Below are 9858 nucleotides of genomic sequence, written 5' to 3'. Positions count from 1 at the left end.
TCAGAATGAGGATATTGTCAAAGTATTGTACACAAAATATTTTTCATGGGTAAATAAGTGTGGGGCCTTCTGAATTAAAGATTAAAGTGTGCATTAGCATATCAAAGCAGCCGTGATTCTTATAGAGGGATGTAGTTGTATATAGCATTTCCAGGAAACATTAGTCCTGAAGAATACTTTTTTGGAAGTATCTTAAATACCCAAGATTCCATGGAAGACTTTCGGTGAAGGACTTTTCTCTCCTGTTTGTCTTCCTCAATCAGCCGACCAATTTCAGTTACCCTGTTCCCTCTACAACCTTCGTTCCTCTTTCCTTCATGTTTGGGGTGAGATGGCCACCAGCTGATTTTCTGAGGATCTTTGTACCAGGAGTGAAAATGCCTGAGGCATCATCTGGAGACCCCACTCTCCAGTGTGCAAGGTGACTGCACACTCCAGAGCCTTCCCCAGAGTAGTGAGCCCGTGAATGTACTTTATCTTTAGAAGTTAGAATAACATGCAGACACTTCGGCACCTAATAAATTAAAAAAACATTTTTCCTCAATAGGAAATGACAAATTTCAATCCCACTGGGACAGCATCATATTCTGATATCATTTCTCTAAGAGCTAATGAAATGTGAACCTCTAGGATGCCAGGAACTCAGATGATCACATCTCCATGATTTAATATTACAAGATCTCTGAATTTTCTCTTAGCTCCCTCTGAGATTTTGTTCTCTACTCCATTCTGAGTCTCACTAACAACTTCTCCAGGAGCTGCACAGAAACAGGGAAGCACGGTCCTTGAGACAGGGATTCATGCACCAAGAGATTAAAACAAGTGGGAGAGAATTTCTGGGGTCAGGTTTCTCTAGAAGGAGCTGTGTTTCATTCCTACCTTGGCCACTACGGATCTGGATGAATTCTGCCAGTAATTCTATTTTCAAAAGTATTTTCCTCTTTATTAAGTAATTTATTAAACCTGTAATGATACTAGTTTGTTCAGCAATTTGGCTTAAGTTTGAAAGCCCTATTTCTGTCATATCCTGTTATTTTATTTTCTAATTATATGTTTTTGTTTATTCACATTCTATATATAACATCAAGTAATTGTGAGTACATCTCTTTTGTTTCTTGATTTATGTTTTTTTCCAGATTGTGTTACTTTTTTTTTTTTCTGTGCTGTTTTTGTGTTTTCTGTTATTTGTTTGCCTGGTGCCAAGATGCTTCTTTTTATCTTGTTTATGCTTAGATCACTCAGCCTGGACCTTCTCTTTGCTCTGATATAGAATGGCTAATTCTTGACTTTCTTCCCACTATATCTGACCTATAGTGTGAGAAAATGAGAAAGGAAAGAGGCAAGATCATCTTGGTTGGTGTGCAGTCTTTGTTAGCATATCTGGGCTCAGTTTTAAGATTTTGTTAAACATCCTAAGTTAGACATCTAATCAGGTACTAGATGTGATACTAGTTTAACTACAAAGGCCAAAACAGTGATTTAAATAACATAAAATTTGTATTTCTCTTATGTAACTAATTGAATGTAAGCCATCTGGTTTGGTGGCACAGACACATCAGGGATCCTGAATTCTTCTATTTTGTTGTCAAGCTTTCTATGCATTACAGTGGCACTCGGCTCTTATTGGCACATCCACATGCAGTCAGTTGAAGGGAAAAAGAGCAAGGAAAGGGCATAATTACTTTTTTAAAAGACAGGAACCTGAGGTTTGAAGCATCACTTTCTCTCCCATATGATTGGCAAGAACATAGTCACATGGCCACAGAGTAGCAAGGGGGGCTGGGAAATGCAGTCTTTCTCCTGGGAAGTCAGATGGGCAGGTGAAATTTGGGGATTCTATCACTAAAGGAAGAAACTGGTGAATGAGTTGGCTTTGCCACACCAGATATCCCATCACCTAATGGGGGGATGTAGCTCCTTCCCAGGATGGGGGTGCCCTTAGGCTTCAGATGGCTCCCCAATTCAAAGAGCTTCATGGAAACCTCCTCTCCCCATCCCACCAATTTCCCCTTTATTTTGGGAAACAAAATAGTTTTCAATAGTTTCCACTTCTCCTCACTCAAAAAAAGAAAAAGATGGGAACATCCTCTCAGTTTGAATAACTCAAGGTTTGGTGTTGTTAGTGAGCATCCTTGGGATTCCTTTGAGCCACCCATGGGTGTCCTCCCTCCTGGGTGGGGGTGAGGAGCAGAATCAGGTGAGAAGCCAGGCTGTGCTGTACCTCCTTGTTGCTCCTGGCTGCTCTAGAGTTTTCTGTTAGTTTGGTTTTAGGTTTTGAAGTTTAGTGAAGTAGGTTGTAGTCATTACCATGTTTAATTGATTTTTTTGCTATATTAATCTCATTTTCACAGTTATCAGAAGAGGGAAAGTTAGTGACATAAGGGGCTTTTTTCAAATTACTGTTTTTCTCTATTTTCTCTTTTACTATTTATAAATCTCCTCCCAGCATTCCCTATCTCCGTCTTTGCTTAATTTTCTTCATTGCACTTATGTAATGCAGACAAAGCACTATTCACCATTTTAGCTAAAAAGCCCCATAGTCTATCTCATTCATTGGCTATGTTCCTGTATTTCGTCAGCTTTTGCATTTTGCTATTGTACTTGTTTTTCTAGCCATACTCCTATTTTATTACTTTAAAAGTATCATGTTTTTATATAAAATGAAATTTTAGGAGAAGGGAAAACATTTATACTTTATCTTTTTGAACAGAAGGGTCAAAGCTAGGTTTTTGGAGAACCTTCAGTCATCCTCAAGCAATACCACTCAGGAAGAGGTCTGCTTTGCTAACTAATCCTGTGGTAGCCCAGCTGTGTTGCAAAAATTTATCACTGCTGTTGGCATCCCACAGGCTAAACATATATGCCATTTTCAACCAGGTATCTAGAAAGTTTGTCTTCCCACAATTGCTGGGAGATAGGCTTCTATGAGACCACAGATGATTTATCACTTAATAAATCCTATAAGGTGAGGATAAGTTCTAAGTTTAGCATCGATATTTCATATTATGAAAACATTACCTCTCTCTTTGATTGCTTTGTCATACCACCTGGACAAACATTTGAAAATTAGTAGACATATTATAATGAGGATAATAATCAAAATGCATCTCTGTATTATTCTCTGAATGTTTTTTTTTTTTTCTTAATGGTTAAAGCAGACATACAATGTATGTCTAATAGGCCACAAACAGACTGTTTTGGTTAGCCTAAAGTTCAAATTAAATCATGTATAAGCCAGAATGACTTCCCCATACCTCAATATGTGAAAATTTCTTCCATCATTTTCCCCTTTTAATTGCAAATCTTTCCATAGAAAGCACTGATAATCAATATTTTTTCCAGCATTGCCAGAGTAGCTCAGTGGCCTGCTCTGGGTCCATTCATGTCCCCTTGTTGCTAGGCCTGCTTTTTGTTTATATATTGGCCTAGTTGTCCATGTTGGGGGGAAACTAATCAGGCATAACAAACAAGTACAGAGGTTTGCTGAAGGGGAAACATTTTATAGGCTATACATTTTAGCACTTACACCCAATTGTCACACAAGCATTGTACATGTGCTTTTAGCAGTAAACTTAAAGCCAGCAGTGATACACATCATAAGTAATTATGCTCTGTGATAACTTCATAAGACAATTTTTTTCAGTCCTGAACACTGGGGTCAAAAATATGGTTTGAAGCAAAACAATAACTTTCCATTAGAATTCTTTAAATTTCTTACCCAGTTCAGCAGTATGATCTGAAAGTTACCAAATGTTTTCCATATAATATCGTACCAAATAATCCTAGTTACTTTAATATTCTTTTGTTTCTTTTTTGGCCATGTGGCATGCTTGCAGGATCCTAGCTCCCTGACCAGGGACCGAACATGTGCCCTTGGCAGTGACAGCGATAAGTCCCAACCCTGGACCACCAGGGAATTCTCAACTTTAATTAATTTCTGAGATGCCTAGGGGCCCTTTGGAATACTCGAAGTTAGCTAGAGAAAGAAACTTACAATCTGTTATCAAAAGCAGTTCAATATTCCAGAAAAACTTTGTTCTCTCAACAGAGAGAGAAAACCAAATTCCAGTCTTATGCTAGCTTACTATATATAACAAAATTCATTTATCTAATTAAATTCAATCTAAATCAAACTTGACAATATACAAAATTCTTTTCTCAAAGTTCCTTTTTCACAAACCTTTTATAACTTTCTGGACCCATATTAATTTTTCACTTATTTTCCCCATATATAAGCAAAACAGCTCTAGGACAAAATACTTCTTTTTTTCTTCAAAAAAAATCTCCATTCTTTATACCTTCTCTTGCTGACAGCACATATCTTACTTGCTTCACACACTGAAATGCTTCCCCTATCATTTTAGTAGATTTAATTACATATTACAATTTTTAACCCTTAAAATCTTAACAAAACCAAGAAACAAGTAATTGAACTGTCTGTTATACCAGCATCTGTAAAAACTATTTTTAAGTAAACATCCCTGAAACATAATTACTCTGAAAGTGTTTATCCAAAAGCTTTTATCCAATTTATCTCTATTTTATTATTTATGGCAATATCACACATAGACATATGTGCCTCCAGACAGAGACCTCATAGCTTTATCTTAAAACTTATTCATGAATCAAATATTTTAATACAGAGCTCATTAGTCTATTAATAACAGTTGGAGTAAGTTAAGTTTACAAACTTCAGTTTAAAATATCTTTCCTCCTTTTTTTTTTCCTGGCTTGAAGTTCTACTAATTAACCCAAGGCTGAAGTCTCAGGCAAAGTGGGCTGTTTTTGTATTTCAAGGACATGATATGAGTTAACTTCAAGTTTTTTACTAGGAACTTTTGTTCTCATGGATTCAGAATTCTGAAATTTTTTTTTTTTTAATCAAGCCAGCTTTCTCTAACTGCATACGTGAAAAGAACCAGTTTTGGAATTTCAAAAGAGTTTCATCTTAACCAATTTTCTCCAGAGTCTAAAGAATACTGTTACCATACATTGTTAAAAAATTTATCTTTCTTTTTCTTTAGTCATAATCTCATAGCTAAAATTTTTCTAATAAATTGAACCTGAATTTCTCATTTTACAAAAGACAACAAAGATACCAATCACACAAATGGAATATACATTCACACACCACAAGACAGAACTGTCACAATCCTCCAAGACGACCGATACGGTGTCCCAAACAAACACGTCCCCAACATAAATGGTCCTCGACGTCACATACACCTCAGAACCAATTGGCAAAATGCCCAACAGCGTTTCGTGCTCACAAATGGTCCTCGACGTCAGACACACGTCAGAACCAACTGGTAAAATGCCCAACAGCGCTTCATGCTCACAAATGGTCCTCGACGTCAGACACACGTCAGAACCAACTGGCAAAATGCCCAACAGCGCTTCGTGCTCACAAATGGTCCTCGACGTCAGACACATGTCAGAACCAACTGGTAAAATGCCCAACAGCGCTTCATGCTCACAAATGGTCCTCGACGTCAGAACCAACTGGCAAAATGCCCAACAGCGCTTCGTGCTCACAAACGGTCCTCGACGTCAGACACACGTCAGAACCAACTGGTAAAATGCCCAACAGCGCTTCATGCTCACAAATGGTCCTCGACGTCAGACACACGTCAGAACCAACTGGCAAAATGCCCAACAGCGCTTCGTGCTCACAAACGGTCCTCGACGTCAGACACACGTCAGAACCAACTGGTAAAATGCCCAACAGCGCTTCATGCTCACAAATGGTCCTCGACGTCAGAACCAACTGGCAAAATGCCCAACAGCGCTTCGTGCTCACAAACGGTCCTCGACGTCAGACACATGTCAGAACCAACTGGTAAAATGCCCAACAGCGCTTCATGCTCACAAATGGTCCTCGACGTCAGACACACGTCAGAACCAACTGGCAAAATGGCCAAGAGCGCTTCGTGCTCAAAAGACAAGTTTGCCCGGGAAACACCAGTGGACTTACTTGGTCTTGGAGCTCGTCAGCAAGTCCAGATGCATGTTTCCGTTCCACCAAAGAAAAGCGTACGTTGACAGCCAGTGCCGAGCAGGGGAGAAACAGGGAGGATCCCCCAAACACATGGTTTCGGCAGCTGCTAGGAGCGTCCCCCCAAACCCCACTGCCGGGGCCAGCGAGCCTCGAGCGGCGGCTCCTCACAGCCATCCCGGCGCGTCATCATGGCGGCTCAGCTCGGGAAAACCCCGGGAGCAGATGTCGCGAGAGGGCAGCAGCCCCAGGTTGGGAGCCAGAGACTGTAACCGGAAGTGGGGTAGGGCTGCTCGCCGCTCTAAAGCCAATAAAGAGGCCAGGTTGGTGGGAAGGAAAGTTTGCTTTATTTCAGAGGCCGGCAGCCTGGCGGGGGAGGGGGCAGAGGCCTGTCCAAAGGCCGACTCCCCGCGCTGACAATCAGTGGGCAAGAGCTTTTATAGATGTGGGGAGGGGGCTACACGCAGAAACAGCACAGTCAGCTCTGACAGTCATCTTGACGTTGGTCATCGGAGGTCTGATCGGCATCATCTTGATTGTTTTAAGTACAGTTAATCTTCAGTTCCAGGGTTACTTTTTTCCCATTTCTTTGAGTCCAGTTCTCAGAACTGTGGAAGCTATGTCATGGCTACAGTCTGGACATCACGCAGTTAACTTCACCCACCTGGTGGGGCTTTCAACATCTATAAGACAACTCACGGGAGCTGTTTTCCCTTGTTTCTGTAATTTCTCACTTCTCTGATTAAACTTATTGTTTGGCTAAAATTTTTCCACAGACATAAGGCAGTCTGAGGACATGGTGGGCAAGGACCATAGGGTCCTGGTCCGTTTCAGTAGGGTGTGAAAGAAATGTCTTTTAAGAAAAAAATCTTGATATGTGAACCCTCCAAGTTCTTGCTCCATAACGAACTCCTGGTAGGTTAAACCTGCCCCTAAATTTTCCCCTCATTTCCCATTTCCATGAAAGTTCTCTTATTCCAACCAATCACCATGGCTCCTTTATTCAGCAAATATTTATTTAGCACTTACCGTGTGCCAGACACTATTCTGTATGCTGTGGAAACTGCAGTGAACTAAACAGATGAAAGTCACTGCCCTCGTGGAATTTGCATTCTATTAGTGTAGATGGATAATAAAATAAATGAGTAAAGTATACAGTAAACAAAAAGGTGATAATTTCTATGGAAAGAAAGAAAATAGGGAACGGAGATGGGATAGGACTCTGGATATAATTTGACCTCCTTTCTTATGTTTTGGACACAAACTTTTCCCAGTCTCCCATCTGGACAGCTGAGATGCACGAGGACTTTACAAATGACTAAATAGTACTAAAATGAATTAATACTAAGTGGCTAGTTGTTAAGGGAGATTCAAGTAGAAATACACAGAACATACTTGAAGTATGAAAAAGTGTGCTCCCAGGACTCACGGAGCCTGTCTCCTTTTACACACTGCTTCCTGACCTCCCTAGTCTCTGGACAGAAGGGCTGCAATAATTCCACAGGCCCGTAGCCCAGGTGCTGCACATCTTCTCTGCTGACCTGTCCCCACATGCAGGAGGCCCCTCGCAAGCCAACATTCAGGAGTCTCATCTTTGACACGAGATGTCTCATTTTATTTGCCCGCTCCCCCTAAGTTACTCCTCTCCCTGAGCTGTGATTGGTTTCCAGCCCGAGAGGCACCTCACTGCCCCAGGTGGTGGGGGTCATGGATGATCTCATCCGCCTTCTCCAGCAGGACTGCCCTTGTGGGTTGTGGCAGCGACACCCACTCCTTATGGGATATACATGCGCTCCCCACTTTGCTCAGAGCCTTCACAGTTTGGTGGGGCCATAGGTCGGTCTCAGGCAGCATTGAAGAAACAGTGAACAAACTTTCTCGTCTTCTCTGGCACAAAGGCTAGAAGCCCATGCTCTGACTGGCATTACAGCAAGAGGTGGAAACAGCCCAGATCCTTGAACAGAGCTGACATGCAGAGCTACCAAACCCATAGTAGACTCCGTGTGGGTAAAACATACACCTTTATGTGTTGAGCCACTACAACTGGAAGTTTCTTTCCTACCACAGCTTAGTTAAACTAATACCCAGCCTATAATAGTCAAGTGAGATCACAGCACTGGGCATTCCAAAGCATTCCGATAACACTTGACATTTGGCAACAAGGAGACCATTCCTTCACACGGAGGAGGCCGTGTGGGGCAGCATCTCAGATTACAAACTTTGGGTTAGACAGAACTGGGTTTGAATCTTGCAGATGCTACATACTAACTGGTTGTGAGACATGAGTCATATTGCTCAGCCTTTCTGAACCTCAGTTTTTGTAACCTCAATTCATCAGGTTGTTTTAAGGTTGATGGAAACATCTAGTAAGGTTTGGTACACAGTAAGCACACAGAAAATCGTAGCAGTCATGATGATAAGGAGTTCAGAAGTTTACGTAGAGTAGATTCAATAATGTGCTCACCGATTAGCCGAACCACACACATCTCATGTCCGAGCTCTGGGTGCTAAGGGAACAGAGAACAAAACCAAACTGGTGTCACTGCCTGGACCTCTCCAACCACCCAAACTTTCTAATAAATACATGAAAATAAATCAAAGGGATGATTTGTTATTTGGATGACCGAATAACATTATTTGGTATTTCTTCTTACAACTCATAGGAACTTAGGTAACTTAAATATATATAAAATTAAAAGTTGACCCAAGAAAAATTATGTTTAAGACTCCAGATATAAGGTCTTTTTAGATATAGGACATGAATCACAGCAGAAATTTTGAAAATGATCTGAGGGTAATGATTGAATCTGCTTTAAATACATCGCGAGGAGTAGCTTCAAGATGGCAGCGGAGTAAGATGTGGAGATCACCTTCCTCCCCACAGATACACCAGAAATACATCTACACGTGGAACAACTCCTACAGAACACCTACTGAACGCTGGCAGAAGACCTCAGACCTCCCAAAGGGCAAGAAACTCCCCACGTACCTGGGTAGGGAAAAGAAAAAAGAAAAAACAGAGACAAAAGAATAGGGACGGGACCTGCACCAGTGGGAGGGAGCTGTGAAGGAGGAAATGTTTCCACACACTAGGAGCCCTTTCGCGGGCGGAGACTGCGGGTGGCGGAGGGGAGAAGCTTCGGAGCCGCGGAGGAGAGCGCAGCAACAGGGGTGCGGAGGGAAAAGCGGAGAGATTCCCTCACAGAGGATCAGGGCCGACCGGCACTCACCAGTCCGAGAGGCTTGTCTGCTCCCCCGCCGGGGCGGGCGGGGCTGCGAGCTGAGGCTCGGGGTTCAGTCGGAGCGCAGGGAGAGGACTGGGGTTGGCGGCGTGAACACAGCCTGCAGGGGGTTAGTGCACCACGGCTAGCCGGGAGGGATTCCGGGGAAAAGTCTGGAGCTGCCGAGGAGGCAAGAGACATTTTCTTGCTTCTTTGTTTTCTGGTGCGCGAGGAGAGGGGATTAAGAGCGCTGCTTAAAGGAGCTCCAGAGACGGGCGCGAGCGACGGCTACCAGCGCGGACCCCAAAGACGGGCAGGAGACGCTAAGGCTGCTGCTGCCGCCACCAAGAAGCCTGTGTGCGAGCACAGGTCACTGTCCACACCCCACTTCCGGGGAGCCTGTGCAGCCCGCCACTGCCAGGGTCCCGGGATCCAGGGACAACTTTCCCGGGAGAACGCACGGCGCGCCAACGACACGCCGGCCTCTGCCGCCGCAGGCCCGCCCCGCGCTCCGTGCCGCTCCCTCCCCCTGGCCTGAGTGAGCCACAGACCCTGAATCAGCGGCTCCTTTAAGCCCGTCCTGTCTGAGCGAAGAACAGACGCCCTCCGGCAACCTACACGCAGAGGCGGGGCCAAATCCAA

This window comes from Grampus griseus (genome assembly GCF_964374135.1).
Source record: "Grampus griseus genome assembly, chromosome: 2".
NCBI classification, from domain to species: domain Eukaryota; kingdom Metazoa; phylum Chordata; class Mammalia; order Artiodactyla; family Delphinidae; genus Grampus; species Grampus griseus.
The sequence above is the reverse complement of the archived record's forward strand: the minus strand, read 5'-3'. Positions refer to the sequence as shown.